Genomic DNA, 25,442 nt, shown 5'->3' on the forward strand with positions numbered 1-25,442 from the left:
TTAAAGTGGTAAAAAATGAAAAAAAAAAAACCTCACTATCAACCTATTAATAGAATACTCAACAAAAATATTTTTCAAACATGAAAGTTAACTTAAGACTTTTTTCAGACGTGCAAAAGTTGAGACGATCCATCATCAGCAGTCCCACATTGTAAGTAACACTAAAGAAAATTCTTAGGGCTGAAAAAAAGGTCCCAGATGGAAATCCGATCTGTAAAAAGAAAAAAATATAAATATATATTTATAAATATATGGTACATTAAAAAACTATCTAAAATATTTCTTTAAAAACTATTGTTTAATTTAAAGCAAATATAATGACAAAGTATCATAAGGGTTATAACTTATATAGAAACAAAATACATGAGAATAATGTCATAAAAGGTGGAGTGAGGCAAGTGGAATCATACTGTTGCAGGATTGTTACATTATCTATGATGTGATATAATATTCATTCAAGGTACACTGTGATAAATTAAGGATTCATATTGTAATCATTCCAGAAACTACCTAAAGAATAATACAAAGATATATAGCTAAAAAGTTAATAGAAAATATGAAGTGCAATGCAAAATGAAAATACTGGATTAATTAAAAAGAAATCAAGAAAAAAAGAGAAAGAAAACCCTGATGGATAAATATTAAACAAATAGAAAGATGGTAGACTTAAACTTAATTGTATGAGTAATTACATTAAATGTAAATGGATTAAATGCTCTAATTAAAAGGCAGAGATAGTCATATTAGATAGTATATCAAAATAAAATGCTAATTTGTACTATTTACAAGAGATGCACTTTAAGAACACAGCTAAGTTAAAAGTAAAAATGATGGGAAAAAATGCACCATGTTGCCATAAATCATAAGAAACTTGGTATGACTGTGTTACTACCAGACAATGTATATTTCAGAGCAAATGGATGAAGAGGAGATCAGAGGTGGAAAGGTGAAACATTTTATGACTATAAAAAAGATCACCTTATCAGTAAGACATACCAATTATGTCTTGATTATTCACCTAATAGCAAACTTTCAAAATTTCACATAAGTTCTTAGTATTTCTCCCCTCAGAGGCCCCTTCTTCTAGCAGTTCTATGAGTTTAGTGCTAATTTAACCATTACTGTCATATGGGCCCATGCTTCTGTGGAATACAGTACCATTACCTAGGCAGAGAAGGGATTATGTGCCATACCTGCTTATCTGTTTATTTATTCCCTCATAGAAGGAATCCAATGCAGTGGCATGACATCTGTCAGGAATTAGAGACCTAGCCTTGGTACTGACAGTAATATTAGGCAAGTCACTTGAATCTCTGTGATTCTCAGTTTCCTAATGGGGAAATGGGGATGAAAATCTAAGCTTGGAAGCTTAAATGAGGTAACATGTGCAGTGCTGGATAGATGTGAGGCATTGTTGTGAGCACAGTTATAAACTTGCTTTTGGCACCTGTTTAATCCTGGCTCATGTCCAGCTCCTAGCTCCCAGGTGCTTTTCTCTTATTTGTCAGTCTATTCTATTTTTATCCTGAGTCCTTTAAAGACAGAGCTCAAGGAGACTTATAAACTGCTATAAGGAAGTTCATAGAGCTCTACTCTTAATTTGGAGCCTCTTACATCCTCCCAAGAGGGAAATTTGAGGATTCTAAGCATGATAATTATATTATACCAGGAGGCAATTCCTATTCTAACATATGGTTTAACATTTAATAAAGAGGGAATGAAATTATTTAATGAAAAAATTAAAAGTTTTGACCAAATTAAGTTTTAAAAAATGTATTTTTTTTCCACCTAAAAAGAGTTTTTCCATTTGGTTTTATTTCTGGAGAGAAACTGTTTTCCATATATAAAAGGATTAGAACACACTTTGTGTGGTTTGTCTTTTATAGAAGTATATTTTTTAGTGATGAAATTTCCCTGGAATGAGAAGAGGTTACCAGAACAGGTTTCCTTAGCATGTAAGAAAATTATAGGGCTATGTGAAATTACAGGTTTAAGGTTTAGGGAAGTTTGAAATTATATAATGCTTTCATATTATATGTTAAGAACTTGCTAATTATGGTGGGCCTTTTTAAAATAATGAAACAGTGTGAGTATTATTTAGAAGTTATTTGTCATCTAAAAATTACATGTGATATATCTAAATTATGTCTGAGTTTTATTAATCATCTTGATAATAATAATAATACTTGAGAACCAAGAAATTGATAGTCTTTTCAGGAATAGCACTATTAATATAATTAATGATATAGTGACATATAATCACAAGAAAATTGTATAGATGCTCTTAGATATTTGTTGTGGCCAAAACATTAATATTTTGTTTTATTAGATTTTATATATGAACATATATACACAAGTGTTTTATTCAGCATTTGCAGCAAAAATCTGCTTCCCAAATACCTGCATGAATCATTGTATGCTTCATGTTCTATTAAAATCAAACAGGACTGAAGAAAATTTCACTGTTTAAATCTTGAGTATGACTATTCATATTTTTGTTTGTTTATTAAAGTCCTAAATATACTCTAGGCAAATTTGGTGCTTGCATCATGACAGGCTGGTTTTCTGTTGTGGATGTCATTTCCTAATCAGTAGTAACACCCCCTTCCACCAAAATGTAGGGAATGTTGTAGGCAGGTGATAAAAAAAGAGATAAAGACACTGCAGGCAATTTTTCTGGTACCAGGCTGGCAGAGGGAGCCGTGGGAGCAGTGTGGGGTGTGGTAAGTGGGATCCAAGGGTTTGTACTCCAGTTCTGGTTCTGCCACTTACTCACTGTATGTATGATCTTAGGGAGGGCCATCTGTATTGGAGCCTCAGTCTCCTCATCTGTAAAATGGGGATAATAGTACCTGCCCAATAGCAATGCTGCAATGATGGCATCAGATTATGTTTATAAATAACCTCATATAATGTTAGGGACAGGTACATAGCAAACAAATGGTTAGTATGATTCAACCAATAAATCAAAAGTGAATCTTTCCAATAAAGTGGGATATAAGAAGTTATATCATCTCCACCTTGATTTACTTAATCTTCCTGTGTAATGATTAATCTTAAAAAAAGTAGGTTACGTTAGGAAAAATTTTATTGAAAAAAATCATTTCTCTGTCACATCATTCATTAACAGGAGGTTGCAACTCTGGCTTTTTCAATCAGGCTTTGGTATATAAAAAAGGGGTAATTGGCGTTTATTAGTTAGTTTATTAGTGTGTGCTTATTCCACATGATAACCTATTTATAGTTACCACAGGCTATTGCCTGCTCTGATAATTGAGATGAACCACAAAATTTTTAAACAAAAAATGGGTTTGTATATTCAGTTTCTTAAACTAAACATTCTCTCAGAATATAGCTTTAATTGAATCATTTGCTTAGAGGGAAATCAGTAATTAATTTTCCCATTCAAAAGCTATGACTTGGATGTTTCCTTTAAGCATGCCAGTTAAAAAATAGAAAAGCCAAAACATATACATTTATTGACAAGTTGGAAGATGTTGCTAGGATTTTTTACAAGGTCTTTGAAGATTAACACCTTATTTGAAAAGAAATCTTAATTACTCTTGATAGGGTGCTTAAGTCTTAACATTATATTCCTGCTTTATAATACACACTTGGCTCACAATGATAATTCCATCATAGTTTGGGGTGATTAGGAAGAACTATATCAGACAATGGATAAGCTTGCTATGAGTTGACTAAGATGGAAAGAACTGGTTTGAATTCTCATATTCCATAAACTTTAAAGAACCAGTGATAAACTGGTCACTATGTAGTGTTTGTTAATGTAAAATGTTGGTAATCTTTAGCTTATTTGCCAACAAACTTACAACTGAGTTGTAAGGATGAGGAAAATGAGACTTGTATTCACTTTTATTTCCAAAACCATGAGTTCATCTAAAGCATAACACTAATAATTCTTCTTCCACTAGCTCACAATGCCATTTTCTCAGATGTATGTACCTAATATGATCCCCCTTACTTAAAATTACATGCCCCAATGTTCCCAATATCCTTTACCCTGCTACGTTTCTTTCTAGAGCACCTACTACCTCTAATGCTGTGATCCCCAACCCTGGGGCCGTGGACTGGTACTGGTCCATGGGCTGTGAGGAACTGTGCACAGCAGGAGGTGAGCAGTGGGTGAGGGAGCGAAGCTTCATCTATACTTACAGCTGCTCCTCATCACTTGCATCACTGCATAAGCTCCTCCTCCTGTTAGATCAGCAGAGGCAGTAGATTCTCATATGAGCATGAACCCTACTGTAAACTGTGCATGCGAGGGATCTAGGTTGCGGCTCCTTATGAGAATCTAATGCCTGATGATCTGAGGTGGAGCTGAGGCGGTGATGTTAGCACTGGGTAGCGGCTGCAAATACAGATTATCATTAGCAGAGAGGTTTGACTGTACAATAAATGTAATGCACTTGAATCATCACAAAACCATCCCCTTACCCCTGGTCCGTGGAAAAATTGTCTTCGATGAAATCAGTCCCTTGTACCAAAAAGGTTGGGGATTGCTGTTCTAATGCACTATATATTTAAAAATATTTGTTTATTGTCTTCCCTACACTCCCATCAACTGTAGACTCCAAGAAGCCAGAAAGTTCTGTTTGTTTTGTCCAATGCTATATTTTCAGTGCCTAGAATATTCTGTGATACTCAGTAAATACTGAATAAATATTGTTGAATGAATGAATAAATGCATCAGTAACTGCAGAAATAAATAGATGCAATGTACTCGCTTGAGCACCTGGAAGTGATTCTAATTGATTATTTAGCTGATTGCCTGAAGCCTGGACTCATCAATGGAGTATGCCAAATGAAGCTGAAATGCCAGAAATAAATTGGAATCTTGCATAAAGATAAATCCAAAGAATTTAGGGAGATTGGGTATCCTCTAACTTTATTTGGCAAGAGGATATCAAAAACACTTCCTGCACCAGATGTTAAGAAATTCATTGGGAAGGGGAGTGTGGAATTCTTGACTGCAGTGGTTACTATCTCTAGGCTGGAATGATACTACCAGATACTCTGGCATCCTGTATTGACTGAGGCCAAACAGCAACAGTTAATTGGCCAAGCAAGGTGATGTGTTTCCCATAACAATCACCAGGGCGAGAGTGACGGGGATAAAGTTTAACAAGCAGAAAACTCTGGAAGTGGCTAGTTGATCATGGGGATTCTGGAGCTCAAACTGATGATGGCCCACTAAGGTCCCACTTAAAAACCCTCTAGATTTGGCAGTGAACTGAGTGACTCACCCCATCAGGTATTCACGGTCCTTCCCACCTTGCCTGACCTGATTCAGATCATAGACCCAGAGCTCCTTCAGTAAAGGAAAAGACTTGTGCCATTGAGAAAGGGCTTTGTAGTAATCTCTGTATGTCTTCCTTCTAGTCTTTCTCTAGTATTTTATAGAGAGTGATTTAACTTTATTATTTGATTCATTGGTAGCAGGATATCAAATCTGGCTTATGACTGAACTAGATAGAGGACTAAATATCCCTCAAGGATAACTGAGGTGACTAAATGACTGTGGATATTCATTTTGGGGGAGAGGATGCATGTTTTATTTGGAATAAAGACAATTTCATTAAGTCAGGTATGAGTAGTCTATTGTTGCTATTGCTTTGTTTTGCAGTTACATGTATGGGAAGAAGGCTGTGTTTGGGGGAAGAAGTCAAAGGAGTAGATTAGTGATGACACTGTATCTTGCTCCTGCAACAACCACTCCTATTACCTTCTAGCTTGTGTTCTGTACCACTCATTGTTGAGTTTCAGCACAACTCCTTTCTCTTGTTTATGAAATGTTTCTACTTTCTGAACTCTACAACATGCATTCAATACCGTAAAGTTTAGTCCTTAATTATATCCTGCCCTGTTCTTGGGTAATTTTATTTATGTGTCTTTTCCCTCCTTGAGATCATATTACTTTAGGAAGAGGATGTCATATGTTCTCTTTTGCGTCATGCTCAATAACCTCTGAACTGTTAATCTAATGGAACTTCCATACTCATGGTATCTCTTGCTGTCTAATATTTAACTTATTTATAATTTAGGAAAGCAAAGATCTAACAACTCAGTCATAAAAAACCAAATAGACAAGTCCTGACACCCAAATTCTGAAAGTCTGGAAAAATTAAAATACATGAGCATTTCTGAGGCTGCTAAAATGGAAAGAGATCAAAGCACCTGCTCTTTAGTCTATGAAACCAGCCAGCAGAGGGAGCAAAAGAGATTCTTAAGTTTTCCCATTTCTGCTTGCTGACTGCCCACAGTGGTTGCTGCTGAAGCTAGGCTATTTATACACATTTTTTTTATTGAGGGAAAATATACATATAAAACTTGCCATTTTTAAGTGTACAGTTCAGTGGCAATAAATACATTTATATTCTTTTTTTATTCTTCCATCCCTCTTATCCCCCTTCCTGGGCTCTGTTAACTGCCAAGCTACTCTATTTTCATGAGATCCACTATTTTAGCTCCCCCATCTGAGTGAGAACATGTGATATGTGTCTTTCTGTGTTTGGCTTATGTCACTTAATATAACGGCCTCCTGCCCCTCTAATCCCAAGGCAAAAACCCTGCTGTATAATTACCACGTGCCCATGAGGTCAGTTCTAGGATTCTACCTGTAGGAGTAGACACCTTAAATGTTGCTAGTTGAAAATCCAGGACTCAAATTCTAGGCCTTCAAAATTCTAGGTGGCTTAGGAAGTAAGGCAAGGGGATTTTGAATGAATAAAAAGGTTAGTTTTATAGCGGTTGCTTAGGAAAAATGATATAAATGAATTTCTGTTACATTCGGTGCGACCTAAAGTCTTTTAAGAGATTTCTCACATGTACTCTATGATGGAATAAAATTGTATTGTCTATTTGATGAGGAAAATCACAAAGAGAAAGTTTATCAGAAAAGAATATTTTAAATGTCTATATACCTGCAAATATATATGTATGCATATATAGCAGATATATTATACATATATGTGCCTATATTCCCATATAAACTGTCTTTTAAAGCATTTTATATGTAGGTCAAAGGAACTTCTCATTTTCCTGGGCATTTTGGTTTAGACAATTCTGTCAAGTGTAATCATGGAGAAAGCCAAAGACTCATGTATGATTTGCAGCATCCTTTGCAAAGGTTTAAGAATGTCATTTCTTGTATTCTTTGGATGAGTTCAATAGGAGGTTTCTTTGGATGTATCAGATCATACTTCCAAAACTGTCCCCTAAATTTAATAAAGTTATATTAAAGTATAGCCATAAGGGAATTGAAGAAACAAAAATAAAAATATATGATAATTCAAAGCTACTATGAGTTTATTCATATGCTGGACGATATCAAGAAAAGGAAGCATTATAGCATATTTCATTTTTAAAGAGAAGATAAATAATAATGTCCATGTAGTTTCTTTTGTGTTGAGGATGTATAAACTCTTACACCAGTGAAATGTAACGCAAACTGGGAACTTCCAGATATCATAGTGTGATGGGCACCTTTGTCACTCTTGTAATTTCTGACTTTAGCTCAAATTGCATTAGATTTTGTTATTTAAGTTGATATTTAAAAACAAGTCATATAGAGAGTCTTTTGATTGAGACTGAGATTACTTTTATTAGGAAGTAGATTGGATACATTTGTGTGTGTGAATGTGTGTCTGTATGACTGGTCAACAACAGAAATAACTTTTATATTTGCCTCTTCAAGAAAGAAGAAAATAAACTATTGTGAAAAATTTCCCCCCTCTATTGTCTATTTCTATCCTGTAGTGAATTAGTCTTTATTAAACGTAGTCATTCCTTGTGCCAGAGGCATAAAATCCCAGGGCAAATGGAGCTCTATGGGGGACACTTTCTCTGTCCTCTGGCTGGGTGGTTGGGTTGTGCAATTCATGGAAAGAACAGCATTACCACTTGGAGAAGAACACTCCACTGAGTGTTTTGTAAGAACATCCAGAAGAGAAACAAATAAACCAATGTTGGCATTCATTTTGTTAGAGACATTAATAAAGCAAAGTTTGAAAACTCAAAGTCAAAAATCACCTTTTACTTTGAAAGAATTTAAACTGCTAGGAAGATTTAACTACTTGGGTTTTTTTCTTGGTAATACAGCTTAGGGAAGCCCATTGTTTTAGGGTTTTTTTTTTTTTTTTGGTGGAGTAGGGATAACATTTGAACTTGCCGAAGTGACTCAAGGACTGGGAGAAAGTGCTGAAGAGAAGGTGGTTTGGTGTGATTCAATGATTTGGCTTGAACAAGTGGTTCAGAGTTATCAGTTGTAGACCCAACTTTATCACTCAGTAATTGCTTGTCCTTGGCCAGTTAAATTTGTTTTCTTATATCTTACCTCTTCCTATGAGATAATATGATCAAATGGAGAAACTGAAAAAACCTAGCATGCTATAAAATATGGACTATCATTGTGAAAATTATTTGCCAATATTAAAAATACTCAAGTAGATGATCATCTTGGTTATTTTGAATGATTTTTTTATCATCCTCTAGACTATACAGCTTAGAAATAATAAACCTTAACTAAGAATAAGCCAAAGTGCTCTGATATTTGGAAATCAGGTGGAAAAAAATGCAATATTCATGAGGACATTTGTGGTGATTAGGGAGATGACCTTAACAGGTTATCAAATTCACAACCTCTTACAATGGACCAAACTTAAGCCAATTCGATTAAATGAGATTTTCCATTGTTTATAAAGACTACCACAGCCAGCCAGCACTCTATTCCAGGACAAGCAGTTTCAACATTATGCAATCCTTTTTTACGTAATTCTCGATTCTCAGGCCACACCAGTATGGGGATAAAAATAGAATATTATGATTGTTGCACGCTGGTATTTCTCTGGCCCTGCTCCTATTTACTATGTGAGAACTCCAGACCACCCCTTACATTTCTACTAAACAATTACAGCATTCTTAAGATGTATGTCATCTACAATCAGAAAATTTATCCTTTTAGCTACCCAGTGGCATCCTAGGCTACTTTTTCTTTCTTTCTTACCCTAACCCAATGTAGTATGTCTCCTGCCTTCTGGTATTAAAAACAGCAGCTTTGCTGCCACTGCGACCCTATGGAAATGATTCTAGAAGTAAGTGTCTGTGTCCAAGGTGCCTATTGCCAAATGTGTTGATGAATCTGTCTTAGCATTAGCCACCAGTATCTCCTGCAGTGGGGGATAAGAACAGCCCAGCGCTGGGGTTACCTTGTGTGCTATCTGTCCCAGCTGTTCTTGGTTATATTGTTCTTTGGTGGGTACCTCCATATGCTAGTACTTGGCCATGAGTCTGCAACCGCTGAAGTGAGGAGAATCTGAGTGACTGACATTGTATTGCTCTACAGTTATATCTTGCCTTTGGTTCTGGCGTATTTTCCTTGAACCAAATCTGTGTTTCTCAGTTCCTTTTTTCTGTAGTTTTACAAACCAGGAGGAGTTTCAGTCTCCCCTTTAATACTCCCCCGCAGACACACCTGAGAGCCCTACCAGACACAGGTGAATGTTGTTTAGGCTTAAACTGTTACATTCTACCCAAAAATACCCTCCTAAAAAATCTCTTTAGCATACTAACTTTGAGCCTTTTCCTTTAGTTTGAGTCTTAGAGAGGATTTGCTCATTTTTATAGTAGTACTTCATATACTTACAGATCATGGGCAGCCTTCTCACTATTACATCTGCAAAAAACAAACAAACAAATAAACCTCAATTTTTTTAAAATAAGGGTGTTGTTTTATAGACTTACTCTCATCTTTTCGATTATAGGCTTGAAGTCTTCTTCAACTTACTCACAAAGTGAGACACCTCATTCCAAAACATAATTTCTCTCTTTTACAAGGTTTCTTTGTTCATGAAGCCTAAATGATGAGACGAGGCATCATGTACGGGGTCCTAACATAACCCCCATTCTCAGGATGTCTAGTGTCATTGGAATCAAACAAAGCATACATGCCTTTCAAATGATGCATAAGAATGAAGTGTTATAGCAGTCTCCTGGTTTACCCTGGCTTGTAGCTTCCCGAGAGATGCCAGAATTGGCCAAGAAACTTCTTTTTAAAAAGATGGAAAAAATTCCACAGAAGACAAACATAGATCACTTTAAAAAAAATCATTTTTCTTCTATTTCTATTTAATTCATCAGTCAATAAATATCAAAGCCCACTTTCAAAAAGTGCATATAACGTATTTGTGTTGGAATATGATAGTAGGAATTTTGAGAGCCATTTAGACATTTGACAAATGTCATTTTGAGACAAATGGTTTTATTTCAGGACGAATAAAATCTCAAGCAGACATCAAATTTGGTTGTATTTCTTAAAGACGATATGTCAATTCATTAGTGAATATCAGAGAGCAGACTGACATGTTTCTTTAATATATTTTTTACCTAATTTATCTCAGGCAGTATACCCTGTAGGGTTTTTCTTTCATAGCGACTCCATGAAATGTTCTGGGAAAGAAGAATTTCATGGCCAGTGAGTTTGGAAAGGCTAAATACTATATTCTCAGAGGTCCTGCGGGCGGGGGGGGGGGGGGAATGTTTAGCTTATTTAACTCATCTATTTCCAAACTAATTTGACTACAATAACTACCCTTTCCTTTTTGCTTTTAACAGGGACACATTTAACATCTTGTGGAACACACTTTGGTAATTATTGCTCTGTTTTAAACTCCCCGACTAACACTCTTGACTGAGTGAGTCATTTATTCCAATTTTCCCTTCAATAAGTATTTCAGGTATTTCACTGATCTTTCTGAGTTCACCAGGAGTTTTGATACAGCATGCATGTATACTTTCATTCTACTCAGATTTTCACATGCATTTTTTTACACATACTTCTTTGGCAAAAGAAGTGTTTGAATTAGGTTCTCATCATCGGGTAAGGCAAATGCAGAAAGGTTCTACACTTGTAATTTTTAATGTGAGGTCTAATCAGTTTCTCAGGATCAGGACAATACTGAGCCTGGCTGGCTCCTGTCTGAGAAAATATCAAAGGTGCAGAAGCTTGAATGAATTGGCAGGCAGCACAGAGAAGCAATGAATTCCATAGCTTCAAAAAACTGTGGATACTGTCTACTGTTAGCCTTTCATCTCGTGTCAGTGATCAGAGGCCCACATTACCAAAGTGACTGGCTTCAGGTTAGGCAGCAGTTGTGGGATAGCTGAATTTAAACCTGGCCTCACAGCTCTTACTTGTCTAAGTTTTCTGCTATACTTGGGGCCTCTGCTATTACTTAGACTTCTGGTAGAGCAGTAGGACCTTGTTTCAAATTCGTCTCTGCTATTTTCTCCAAGAGTAAAAGCCCACAAGCATTGACCTTGGTTTTGAAAAGCACAGCTGTAGAGCAGAAAACGCATACCATGTGGTAAAAACAAACATTAAACTGCACCAATATTTTTCTAAACAAAAAAGTGAGTGTGGTGTTCGTGCGTGAGTGTGTGTGTGTGTGTGTGTGTAGAGTAGTGGTGGTTGGGGGTGGGTGGGGAAGGGGAATGCACACTCTAATTGACTTAGGCTAGAAAATACTGTTGTCTTGGACCTCCAGGAAAAGATAAATAAATAAAATAAGTAAAACTGTCATCCTATTCAAGTAATTGTTGAATATTTTTTCTTACTCAATTTCTTTCTTGGAGAGTTATTAAATAGGCTGTGAAATGGGTTGGTGGTGAAAGATGAGCTGGTAGCAATTATTTCCCCATGTCCTTACTGACTTGGATAATATCAACTTTTCTTTGCTATGTACAACCTAACTGAAAATGCAGAGCCAATGACTAATGTCCCGGGTGTGTCAAAATGGCAGGAGGGCAGGCAGGCAGTGTTTACAACTCATCTCTCTATTTAGCATTTCCCTCTGTTTCCAGATTAATGTTAGTTTCCTCTTAACTCATCAGGCTAAGTCCTTTCACAGGGGAATACAGATTCTATTGCAATTACCTGGAAGAATCTCCACTCAAGTATTTATTGGAAGCCTTTTGAGTTGAGTAGAAGTTTTAACAGAGAAATAAGCACTGAAGAATTATGTCCAGCTGTGTATAAATATTGATAGGAACAGTCACAGCAACTGAAATACTTGATGCAAAGCAAAACAATTACCAAACAAATATGACATTGTTGAGATGCAGCAGAGTAGTCCATGCTTCCCTCTCAATAGCTGTATTTATTAAATCTCAAATAATCAGGAAAGTTTCTGAATTTGGAAAGTGGTTGTCAAGAACTGAGTATGCACTAATTAGCATTATTTTCAAGAATGAGGACACTCTTCTTAAAGAAAATAAAAAGGAAGAGTTATATTCTGGCCCATCTACCAAAACACGACTTAGGATATTTGGCAATTAAAAAATATAAATAATAACAAAATGTTACTTTTTAGAAAAGTCTGTGTAAGAATTTGTAATTTATTAATACTACAGTATTGACATGAATTAGAAAAAAAGTGGTAAAATATATGAGGGGAATAGCATTTATTTTATTGACAAAGATAGGTTGGAGTTCACATAGATTTACATATATACTATGATAAATCTAGTTCCCAGGGACTCAGAGCCCAGAGCCTGGGAACACTGGGTTCTAACACAAAGACAATATTCACGTAACCTTCGCTGGCTTTGTCATCTTCCCCTCTTCCAGAACTCTATAGAGGAATATCTTTCTCGTGAAAGCCACTGTAGACTCTTCTTCCCTGTATTTCCCTACCCACTGCCAAAACATGGCAGACACTTGCCAATTCTGCCTCCTCAGTGTCTCTCAGATTTACTTGGGCAGGAGGGAGAGGGACTGTCTCATTGCTTCAGACCAGGATTTTTACAACACCCCTCTTGCTAGTTCACCTTCATTCTCCATCTCTTCTAATCTGAACTTGAAACAGCTCCCAGAGTAATAATAGTAAAGTACATTGAGTGATTACTCTATACCAGGCACTTAGCATTCATCAGGCCATTTAATTGTCATTGTGATATCATTACTCCATTTTGTTAGATGAGAATATTATGGCTGACAGAAGCCAAGTTGCCCAAGGGTCACACAGCAGTCAGAGGCAGAATCCCCAAGGGTCTGAAACCCACTATGCTGCTTCTTCAAGTCAATCAGCTCATGTTGTTGCTCTTTGTGTTAATTTTGCTGTTCCACTCAGTCATGATATTGTCATTTTGGGAAGGCAAAAATTTTCTTTGCATGCTGTTGTTGTGCTGAGTAAAATAGTAAGGAAAAACTACATGACATAATTTTTATGGCTGTTCTATGGTATTGGCTATTAATTAAACCCATCCCTGAACCAAAAGTGTTTCAGTGATGCAGAGAGACAATGAACAGATTGATTTGTAGGTTAGAGGCATGCAAGTGTTAGAGAGGTTTAGATCTTTAATTAACTGTGGTTGTCTAATTCAGTTGATTAAAGCACCACATGAATGAAGTCACGTCCATGAATGCAGTTCCTGTGTGGGCCAGTTTATTTAGTCATGCTTGCACCCTTAGCCTCAGCCAACCCCTTGCTAATGCATTCTATTAGCTGAAAGCAAAGCACAGTGTGAGTGGAAAAGTGTAAATCCCTCTCAACACTCGGAAAAAATTACCCAATATGTATGTCTTAATGACAGTGACGGAGAAGCAGGGCATGTTATTAAATCTTTTATTGTTTTCAGTTCTGAAAAAATCATTATGTGACAAAATGCCATGAATCATATACAAGTTTGAATATCGTTTATAAAATTACTTTAACTGCATTTTTAACAAATTAAACATTAAGAGATGGGACAGATTTAGGTAAAAATAGAAAAGAAACTAAATCGAAATCTTCAATTTTTAAAGAAAAAATTCATTTATCTAGACAGGAATGGTTGATAGCTACTTGAGCATTTTTTACTTGGAGTATTCACTTTTTTTATTTCATAATAAATTCTTTTCGTCTGAGATGAATAATGATGATCTCTGATACTAGATTAATTTTCAAATGCTTGAAATAGGGCTGCTACAATTGGAGAAAAGTAAAAATAAGCCAAGTAATATTTCTCTGATGTGCTGGAGCCTATTTAATTCCTGATTACAATACTATTTTTCTTAAATTGCCATTTTGCTCAATTATCATGAAAAATGATTTTTTTATACTATATAATATAGGGGGATGAGTGTATTTACTTATTTGTTTAATACATATTTATCAAGTTTTTAGAAAGTAATTCCATATTTATTGAACACTAGTCCCTAGAAATACATTTGTGAGCAAAAACAGGAAATGGCCCTTTCCTCATGGAAGTTTAGAGTATAGTAGGGATGAAAGATATTGATCAAATGATACTTTATTGAACAAATATTTATTGAGTATTTCTACAGAGATAAAAAGGACCTAAAAAAATTTCTGGCCTCATTGAGTTTATATTCTTATGAGTGGACAGAGTCATAAACAAACAAAATAAAAAAACAAAAATACATATATCAGACGATAATAAATGATATGGGGAAAAATAAAGCAGGAGGCTGATATGGAGAGTGGTGAGATATATGGGTGCAATTTTAAATAGGGGTCAGTAAGGCTTTACTGAGAATGTGACACTTGAGCAAAGAACAGAAGGGGGTAAGGACAAGAGTCATATGTGTATCTAGTGGAAGAGAGAAAAACAAAGGCAAAATTCCGAGACTGGAGAAAACCCGGTGTGTTCTCCGAACATCAAGAAGGCCAAAAAGGCTGAAGGAGAGTAAGGAAGGGGCCATCTATATGAGATGAAGGCAGGAATGGAACAGGGCAGGAAGGGCCCCAGTGGACATGCAGGGAGGGAGATGGGAGCCATTGATGGTTTTTATTATCTGATTTAGATTTTAATAAGATTATTCTGACGCTGTACTGAGAATAAACTGCAGAGAGGCAAGAGGGGTCAGAGAGGCACATTCTGGTCCAGACTAGAGGCGATAGTGGATTGGACCGCTGGATTGGTGGTGATAATTGGTTAGTTAATGTGTGTATATATATTCTATTATTCCCAATAATTGGTACAATATATTAATAATTGGTTATATATGGGGCAGAAATGTTAGGTTCATGTATTATATCAAAATATTTTCTGACATCTTTATATTTGAATGTTATAAAAATCTATAAAATTACCAGTAATTTATACTGTTTTATTTTTTTACTCTCTCATTGAAAACCAATCAATGGATTCTTACTCTATTTAAATTCCTAACTCTACAATGACTTAAAAGACCAACTTAATCTATGACCTTGCTGTACAGTATGAAAGGTACTAGCCACTTGAGGCTATTGAGCATTTGGAATAACGGTGGTGATTGAAAGTGAGATGAGTTGTATATATAAATATACAACAGATTTCAAAGCTTAGTAAAAAAAGAATGTGAAATGTGTCAGTAATTTTTCAAATAGTTGTTACATCTTGGAAGGATAATATCTTAGATATATTGGTTTAAATAAAATATAGTTTTGATATTAATCTCATGTATTTATTTTTACTTTTTAAAAATATGGCTATTAAGACATTTCAAATTATTAATAGAAATTGTTGCCTCACATTTTATTTCTATTGGATAGTGGTGTTCTCCATTCTCTTTGTCTGACTTCATTTCAAATTATTCTTGTTTGCTATTTCAGTCAGAGTTTCTCTGAGATCCTTAAACTTGCCAAGCTCATTCCTGCCTTAAGACCTTTGTATTTTTTATTCCCCTTTCCTGAAATGTTATTCCCCTAGAATGTCCCATGTTTCAGTTCAAATGTCATTTCTTAGGAAAAGCATTTGCTGATTATTCCAGCTAAAGATCTGATCACCTTTAATCTCATTTCCTCTTTTATTTTCTTTATGTCATTTATTCCTGAATGAAATGTATCTACTTATTTATGGGCTGTCACCCTCTAGAAGGTGTGATATGTGGAAGCTGAGACCTTAATTATTTCGCTGACAACTACACGTCCAGAACAGTGCTTGGCATATATTAGGTACTTGTTAAATGAAAGAACAATTAATCACTCTGCATCAGAGAAATTTAGTGCTGTAAGTGAATATGTAAATAGATGGATTTGACCGGGTCTTGGAAAATCAGGGTGGTCTTCCTTTAGGGACAGAACTAGGAGATGAAGAGAGGGAAGGGTTCCCAGGCAGAAGGAAGGGAATGAGGGAATATCTCACTGATGTGTAAGTGATCTGGCAAAAAGCAAAGGATAAACATCTGACAAAAAGTAAAAATTTTAAAAACTGAAGAAAAAAGAAGGCTATTGTGATTAGGAGAGAAGATTAAGGGAGTATATGTTACATCCTAGGCCTCGCACTGTCTATGTGACATATGGTAGACAATTTTATTGTCATTTTATAGGTTAAGAAAGTGAGGTACAGCCAAGTTAAGACACTCACGTAAGGTGGTACATCTAGCAAGGGTGGAAGAAGAGATGACCACCCTGGACTGTCTGACCGTTAAACTATACCTCTACAGTGTTTTATATAGGCTACCTCTAACACCCACAAACTTACGTTTATAAAAAAATATACTTACTAAGTCTAGGACTTTTGGATCTTTGGTTCTTTAACAATCAGGATATTTGGTTGCAATCAACAAAAACAGCTGTCTAAATAATGTGGCAAAGAAACTTTGTCGGAATTAAAGTGGGTTTCTCAGGAAAGCAATGGGACACTGGAACACCAGGCTTAGGAAATGGACAGGCACCAAGAAAGTCCATTAGCACTACGGACCAGTCCAACACACCGCCGGTGGTGTTGCATCGACATGAGCTGCTGTGACTCTCAACTCTGCCATTCCTCGATGTTTGCTGCCTTGGGGGTATACTTTCAACTCTGCCAAACTTGTAATGAAGAATCTGTGACTTTCTCTGAGGCTGTGGGTCCTGACCACCACATTCTAAGTCTTAGGCAGAAACACCTGATTGGCTGAGCCTAGGCCTGTGTGCTGGTTGTCAGGGATCTGAAGGAAGCCTCTTTGGCTTCCATATTGGGAGCTGGGGTCTTGATTCCCATTTATTCTAGGATTGCCACCAGATAAAAGAGTGTTGCTCCTGGGGCTCCCAAAATGACAAATATTCACTGTAGTCCAATGTTTTGGCTGCACCAATCAAAATACACATTTTTTCTCTTACAACCTCTCCTGCCCATCCAAAGGCTTTTGCCTAACCTAATATAATTTGTGTTGTATGGTCACATGTGTCTCATGATCAAGGGTCCAGTCTCGACCAGGCCAATTAAGAAGCATGAGCATTTTCTTACATATTGGTTCATTCTTAATAGGAGAATAATATTTGTTGAGCAGTTCCCACAAAACTGATGGGGACCCTAAAGAACTAGACTAGAAGAATGGGCAGGAACCAATGAATACAAAACCAGCCAAGGATGTGACCACAGGAATAGCCTGTCTGTTATGTCAATACTGCTGCCATCACCAGTAGCCACTTACTGCAGCCAACTCTAGACCTTGCTCCCCAGGGACACTCACCATCATGGCACAGTACTTTCAATTCAGCACCAAGCACTAAAAATTACATCAGGCTGTGTCAAGGCTGTGTGTCACTAGCAGCAGAGTCAAAGTCCTAAGTTGGAACATATGACCTGCCAAGCCTAGGAGTTGAGAAATGGGGCATCTGCCCCTGTGGGCTTCTTTAGTCAGTTTGAGATTCCTTCAAAGTAGATTTTTCAACATAGACGTTCAAAATCATTTATATGAAAAGATTTCTTTAAATATTTTGAGACAAAATTCTTTTTAGGATATTTCCTCAACATTAGGTTAGAAACTTTTAGTTTAAATGCATTTTTCTAAAACAAGCTACCAATAAATGATTTTTAATGCTTAATAATTGCACTAATGAGTTAAATCAGGTTTTATTTCAATGAGAGTAGGTGCCTAATTATATTTTAGTGTGGCAATTGTATGTTCAAGTATAACATAGGGTTATAGTTTGGCTGATCGCTTGAACAATTAGACAAAATAATAATGATCTGATTTTCAAAGAAAGCATCATTTATAATGACTGATAAATTTTTCACTCTTCATTCCATCAAAAATGATGGTGAACAAATATAGAATAACTGTTGAATGGTTTTTATTAGAACATTTTATACATTGGTTCATTGTAAGAGGTAAATTGACATTTAATATGAAAACATACTTAAAAGTCCCAAGTTCTATTTGTTCCTTTTGGCTGTAACTTAGTACAATATAATCATCATATGAACTTATAAACATGCTTTCGTTTACTTTTCTGTTATAAATCTAATTTATATTCAGGCTATAAATGTAGAAAATACAGAAAAGCAATGAGAACAAATAAAAAATAAGTCATGATCCTCGCTTCCAGAAATAACCACTATCGACATTTTGATGTATTACTTTTCAGTTATTTTCTGTGACTATGTACGTATGTGCAGGTGTGCGCATGTGTTACTATGTACATTACTTAACCTACTTTTTTTTTACTGAATGTGTATAGTGATAGGGTTATGAAGCAAGAAAGGGGCCTTGGGCTGTGAACATATTCAAAAGATACATCATAAATGCTGCATTTTTGAATTTTAGAAGCTAATTTTTGATTGGCCTTGCCTGGCATAAGAATATGCAAGTGAAATTTATCACAGGGCCTTCCCAGCAAAACTCATCCCTGGGTCATTCACAGGCTGTGCTCCTCAGTTACAGCTTTTCTGTTTCCTGGAAATCCTCAGATCCTCCTCTGTGACACCAAAATGTCTGATTCTTGCAACACTGCACCTCACCATTGCCAACACAATCTGTTGTTGTATGTTTTTTTTCTTGTGTTCTCAGGATTCTCAATCTCACTTTCTTTTTTTCTGAACAAAGACATTTAATTTTCCATCTGCTTTGTCCCAGTGATTTCTGAGTATAGTCAGTGGTGAGACCACTGGATTGTTCTATAGCACTTTTGATAACTCTTTCAGGATGATAGATCGTTTAACGGTTCTGGGCCCTGGGTTCCTCACGATTCAAATGAGGATTTTGGTCTTTTTCATATTTAACCTGGAATGTCTGTATGTCTATAAAAGCAGTATGAAAAAGTGAAAAGAGCATGGGCTCTGAATCAAAGAAAAAAGCTCAGTGCAAATCTTGGAGCTCTGTAACTTTGGGCATGCTGCTTAATGTTTCCAAGCTTGTGTTTTCCTATGTGTAAAAAGGGAGTACAGAAGATATTGTTGTATTTGGCTACATGTAATAGAAATATGACTACAATGGCTTCAACAAACAAGGGCTTTATTTTTCTCATTTATCTAGAAGTCTAGAGAGAGGTCGTTTGGAGCTGGTTGGTGTGTCTGCTCCTTCATGTTATCATTATTCTGGGCATTTTCCATTATTTCCTCTACCACCCTTGGTGTGTGGTTTTCGTCTTTATGGTTCTACCACCAAGCATGGTATCCATGTTCTAGGCAAGAAGAAGAGCAGGGTGGAGTTCCAAAGGGGCGTGGCATTTGAATTTTCATGAGGAAATCACGCCTCCTAGACATCCACCTCACTGGCCAGAGCTGACACAGGACATTATCCCTGGCCATGAGGAATCTGGGACATGAAATTTTTGCTGAACGTGTGGACATCCTGGTAAAATTTTTCCTAGTAAGGAAGTTTCCTAGTAAGGGAGTCTCCTGGTAAGGAAAAAAGTCGGGAGAGATAATGGGTCAGCAGCGTCAGTGCCTGCAGCTGGGAAATCTTAACTTGCTCACTTGGTTGCTGGGAGATGCTACGAGATGACACGTGAGATAGACACATGCTGAGCCTTCACGTGATGAGTATTCCCTAGTTTGTGGTTCTTGCTATTTTATGCCAAAGTGAATCTTTACAATGATCATAATTATGCTTATATGATTTAATTGTTGTTATTATACATTTAAAAGATACATATGTCTAAAGAATGGGAGAAGTGTCTATTTCCCAGCTGGTTTGCCTAAGTTCTATTTTGTTATCCAATGTGGCTTGAGAGTCAGATCTCTCATTTTCATTTGACCTATTAGATGTTACAAAATACAAAGAAGCAAATAAATGGCAAAAATAGTATTTAAGCCTTGTAAAGGTGAAAAATTCTAAATGAATGGTAAAGCTAGATGAACTTGGGGAAATGTTTAATACTTTGGGGAATCTTATATGGGAGAAAAACCTACCAGGTAAAGAAACTGACCATTTATGTAATATGGTTCAAGAGGAAATTGGAAAACATATTTCCTTTGGAAATGCCTCCTTGCTCAAAATGATTCCCCCTAGGCTTTTTATTAGTCTGTCAAATGCCTAAAATTCCCACTGTTAGAATCATTAAGAGAATGTATTCCTCCAAAAGTCTTTCTAAAACATATTACCTGGAAGGAGATTCTGGCTGAGACATTAGCAATGATTTTTTTGTTAATCTTGTTTTAAAAAACTCTTGTCAACAATTGTAGTACTAGAAGTCTTATGAACAGGTTGTTGCGAAACTGGCAGAGACAAGGTGCAATGTTTTTGGTTGAAGAAGGGAAGATTTGAAGCTTAGGGGCAGGTCAGCAGAAGGAAGAGACTGGGAAGAACCAGAAGAGGGCAGGTTAGGATTAGGAAGAGCAAACACCATAGCGGGCATAGGCCAGTCTTTTCTTCAAAGCACTGATATTCAGCATTAGCATGGAACTACTTCATGATCATCACCTGGGCTTTATAAAGTAGAACAGTAATGCATGACTTAAATCCTGCTCTGATTTTTGACAGAACTTTGATATTTGACAGGAACTGTGAATCACAGCTCCATGAGATACTTTCAGTGAGTTTTCAGATATGACTAGAAATACCTCAGCACTCTTTAGAGCCTTAGTCTGTGCTCCCTCCCCTGCCCCTGCCACTGCCACTGCCATTAAATGCTGTGGGGATGGGAATGTGTTAGGGTTCCATGAATGTCTTTATTGATAATCAGAAGGGTACCCTTTGGACTACTTGAATGTTCACATTTAAGAAATTTTTCCCAGGTTTTTACCCTTGTCCCCTCCCCACCCCCTTCTTGGTTTCCAAAGTCCTTTACATCTCTTTGTGCCCATTGTTTAGCTACCAATTATTAGAGAGTACATGTGTCCATTTTCCATTCCTGAGATACTTCACTTAGGATAATGGTCTCCAGTTCCATCCAAGTTGCTGCAAAAAATGTTATTTCATTCGTTTTTATGGTTGAGTGGTACTCCATGGTATACATACATCATATTTTACAATGAACAGTATTCTGATGATGGACAAACTAAAAGCATCGCCTTAAGCATTACATAAGGTATCCATGTAACAAAAACATTTGTACCTCCCTAATATTTTGAAATTAAAAAAAATAAAAACATAAAATTTTTTAATTAAAAAATAAAATAATGCAATTTTAATTAAGAGAAAAAGAATTTTTTCCCCAAGTTGATTGAAATAGAAAGAAGTAGTTTCTTTAATTCAGACTGTTTTTTTTTTTCACTTGTAGTTCATTGTGCTACATTAACATTAATTTGCATGGTCAGCGGAATAGGTTGCAATATTGAGTCCTCGTGTAATTATTAGACTAAATTGCACTTTCTTCTGTAAATCAGCTCCCTTGAAAGGTTTCAATTTGCTCTCTAATCCATTTGTTTTTCTTAGTCTTTGAAATTTGTCCATTAAGTTAATTTAGGAAACACTTATTTAGCAAAGACTTATGTGTCATTTATCAGATGCCTTTGTAAATAAACATTGATGGAGTTAGTCGTTATTATATCCCAATGAATCAAGTATTAATATTATCCCTACTTAGCGCAGGAAACTGCAGCACAGAAAGGATGAGCAACTTGCCCAAGACCACACAGCTAGCAGATGGCAGAACCGGCATTTAGCCTAAGCAGTGTTGGGCTCCTTGGCCCGACTCTAACCCACTGGTCTAGGCCTTGAGGAACATGCAGCTAGACTGCTTCACAATCTTTATTCTTAGTTGCCTTCTGTCTTAAAATCCTGTGCATTTTGAAGTTTTAATATAGAATATTTTGGTATTAGCACTTTAGCTGTAACCAATCTGGTTTTCTATACAATAGATTTATGATTTGTGGCATTAAATTGATCAGGTGTTAGATTTTCATTTATTTAAATAGCAGTATTTTCTCTTCACTTTCCAAAGGTAAGCAAAGACATATAGTCTTCATATACTTCTAGAAATATATCACCTCCTCTTACAACTTTCATAAAAATAATCACCACCAAAAGCATCAAACATTTGGATACAAAACAAAATTCTGAAGAACTTACCATGACAGGCAATAAGCTGCTCCACATGGTTGGTGTGTCCAGGGTTTCGTGCCACGGTGCAAGAGTCTTATTTTGCAAAGAAATTTTTTAAAAACTGCTTAAGATCAGAGGACACCACAGTTTTTATTTGAAGTGAGTTGACCATTTCTGCAATCTTTTAAATATTACTCCTAGGATAACTAGAGAAACCTAAGAGAACTGAATGAGTCAGGAATGAGAATGATAAAAGCAGAAACTTGACAAAATTACATAAATTCATATATAGGTGGCCTTTAGCCAAACAGAATCATACTTTGATTTTATGGGTATCCTCTGTGAGAATAGATGGTGATTTTTCATTCCACATTAAGATGAACCTCATTTGCATTGAGAGGGTGGTGGGGCTTGTTGAGACTGCTGTTAACCAGCTTACAGGGGAGCTAATTGTTCCCAACTTTTCCCAATTTTGCATTCAGAGAATCATGTCGTAGCTTGAAGTTGGCCATGGTGGGAGTATGCACACCATGGAAATCAGCAAACAATGGAAATCAGGGCCTTTTCTTTTTCCCCACAGACAGTTAAACATTTACCAACACACCACTGGGTGCTTGGATACGTAATAAATAGAGGGCATTTTAAAAATTCCTTCAAATAATTTTAAAAAGAAACAGACAATAAAGACAAATACAACCTCTTTGCCTTAGATTTACTTACTCTACACTTCCTTTATTTTTTTCTTTTTGGTGATGGAAAGCCTATTTTAGGATGAAGATAATTCTAAGAACATGAAATTCACCACTGAAGCCCATAACCAGACCTCTCAAAACACAATCACTGTCGGCCTTGGAAAACTTTGTCAGAAACAGAGCACTCGTTGGGTTTTCATGTCTTTTTACAACAGACATTTACAAAGAAAAATTACTTCCTACTGAGTATCCATTAGCTCCCAGCACCAATGCTAATGAGCAAACTGCCGTGAGCTGGAGAACAAATGGACGTGAGTCACCGAATACACTTAGAGGGCACTTCCTGCGCACCCTCCTGCGTCACTGCAGATACTGGTTCCTTAGCAGCAGGGGTAAAAGTCAGACTCACACAATCGTGCATTGTTGGGAGAGCTGCCGCTCTGACAGAGCTCCCTGAAGAGAGTGTACTGATTTGTACCCATGAAATCTGCACACAGATATCTCCCATGTCGAGGATTTGCATCCAGATTAAAATTCTCTTAAATGAATAATATTGAGTGAAAAGCACCCTTTTAAAATGTATTGCTTTATCAAGAACGGAAAGTCAAACAAACAGGATTGAAAGAAAGCTTGCTTTTTCTGTACAAATATAAATAAACATGCTATGGAGAGGCAGGTAATGACAACAACCACTGAGGAGCCCAGAGCTAGGAAGCAATAAATGCTGCCCCACAGGAGCCCTGCTCTGTGGGCTTTTGTTTGTTAGTTTTTTGTTTTGTGTCTTCTTAATCACTGATGCTACAAATGGGAGAAAGAAGAAGTCTGTGGCTCCAGTGCTTTCCTAGAAATGGTTCACAGCATCGAACGGTCCACAAGCAGCAGATGGACGAAAGATTTCTGATTAGCCCTGGGAAGGAGGTGACACACTGTGTGTGTGGGATACCAATGGGAACAAATGATAATTTCAAGTTTATGTTACTGAACAAATGATGCTGATGCCTTGATGAGTGGCTAATAATTCACAAAGGGACATTTTTATATTTAAGAATGATTTTTGTCAGCCAGTAGGAGGGGAGCACAGTGAGGCAAAACTTTGGTTCAGTAGGGACTCTTGCAATGCTTGGGTTTAATTAATTTATTTATATTTTGCTTGGTCTCCAACATTATTGAAGCCACTGTATGAAAGAGTATGTGATACAACCAAGTGAACCAGTTGAGCAAAAGAGAAAATAAAGATGAAAAAATAACAAGTATAAGGTGAGGTTAGTTCACAGTTATCATGACTGAGGTTTCCTTTACAGGTACTAGAGGTGGGTCATAGACTTGGCTTTGACGTTTTAGGTAATTAATGGAGAGTGGACCATATAATGAATTGTTGATTCAGTGTCTATAGGAAGAAAACAAAGCATTGCTCAGGAAAAGTACTACTATTCAACACTGAGTAGTGAGAAAAATTTAACTAAAAAGGGTCAGTAAACATTTACAAGTTGGAAAGGGCACCGAGTAGTAAGTATTTGGGTCTGAGGGATATCACATTTAATTAATTTCTTCAAGAATATTACATTTAACATTAAAGGCATCAAAGGTTAGAATTAAAATGCCAGTCAAAAAGGGGGAGTAAATCTAAATGAAAAACATTTTTTAATGGTTAGCAGTTAATAGAAAGGATTCTTCTACTTTTATGGTTGTAAGATGACATACTACTCTAAACAGAGTGGTAATAAAAAATCATGCAAGAGTGCAAAGATGGGTAGGCCTTAGAAGCAGGTCTTTTATTATCGTGAAACCTCCCTGGCAGCTTTAACTGTGGGCATTCAGAAGAATCAAAGCAACTCAACAGTGAATCACAGCTCTCTGCACAGAACACTCTTCTTTCTTACCTAACTTCGTATTTTAAACAAAAAAAGGCTGCATATTTGTGAGGCTGTCTTCATCTTTGTTTCAGCCAGTTAGTTCTCTTTTGCTGCTTTGTATTGAGAGATTACAGATTGAAACTCATTAAAGACCCAGCTGTGCCTGTAAATGTTGGTGTTTAACATTTAGCAACAAATATTGGTTAGTTTATTTATTTTTAATTTTCTTCTCCATTCAACTTTTGTCTTTCCACTCCAGCCCATAATTTAAAACAATCTGAGATGCTTTCAACCATATCTTTAGGCCCACAAAAATAAGACCTAGTGGCTCTTTATGTTGACTTTGAAAGGTGTGGACTGAGTAAGGAGAAAGGGAAGTATTGATTGAGAATATGTGGAGGTTAAGAGCACCTTGGAAAAGAGTTCTCCTTTTACATAGGAGAGATGGAAGAGGTTGAGTGTACTTTGACCAAGAATGGATGGTGCACGTAGGAGGAGGAAAGATCAAGAGTTTCCTGCTACATGGTTTTCCCATACACCAAAACTGAAAGTTACTCTATTGGTTTTGAGATATTGTGAGGCCAAGAGTACTGGGAAAGCTTGTTAAAAGTGCCAGTTTCTGAACCTAGGGACCTAGAGATTCTAAATGAGATAGTTGGAGAGGGCAGGGATGAGGGGTGGGGTGGAGGCGATGGGCCACAGAAA

At 36.4% G+C, this 25,442-nt stretch overlaps 1 long non-coding RNA gene across 1 annotated transcript; it reads right to left on the bottom strand.

Annotated features, from left to right (window-relative positions):
• Positions 1 to 141: 141 nt before the first annotated feature.
• Positions 142 to 22,282, bottom strand: LOC123632185. Its single transcript, XR_006733286.1, has 3 exons — positions 22,220 to 22,282; positions 9,662 to 9,691; positions 142 to 211 (listed from the first exon to the last, which is right to left on the bottom strand). It is a non-coding gene; the product is annotated as an uncharacterized LOC123632185 (long non-coding RNA).
• Positions 22,283 to 25,442: the final 3,160 nt, after the last annotated feature.

This window comes from Lemur catta, chromosome 2 (genome assembly GCF_020740605.2).
Source record: "Lemur catta isolate mLemCat1 chromosome 2, mLemCat1.pri, whole genome shotgun sequence".
NCBI classification, from domain to species: Eukaryota; Metazoa; Chordata; class Mammalia; order Primates; family Lemuridae; genus Lemur; species Lemur catta.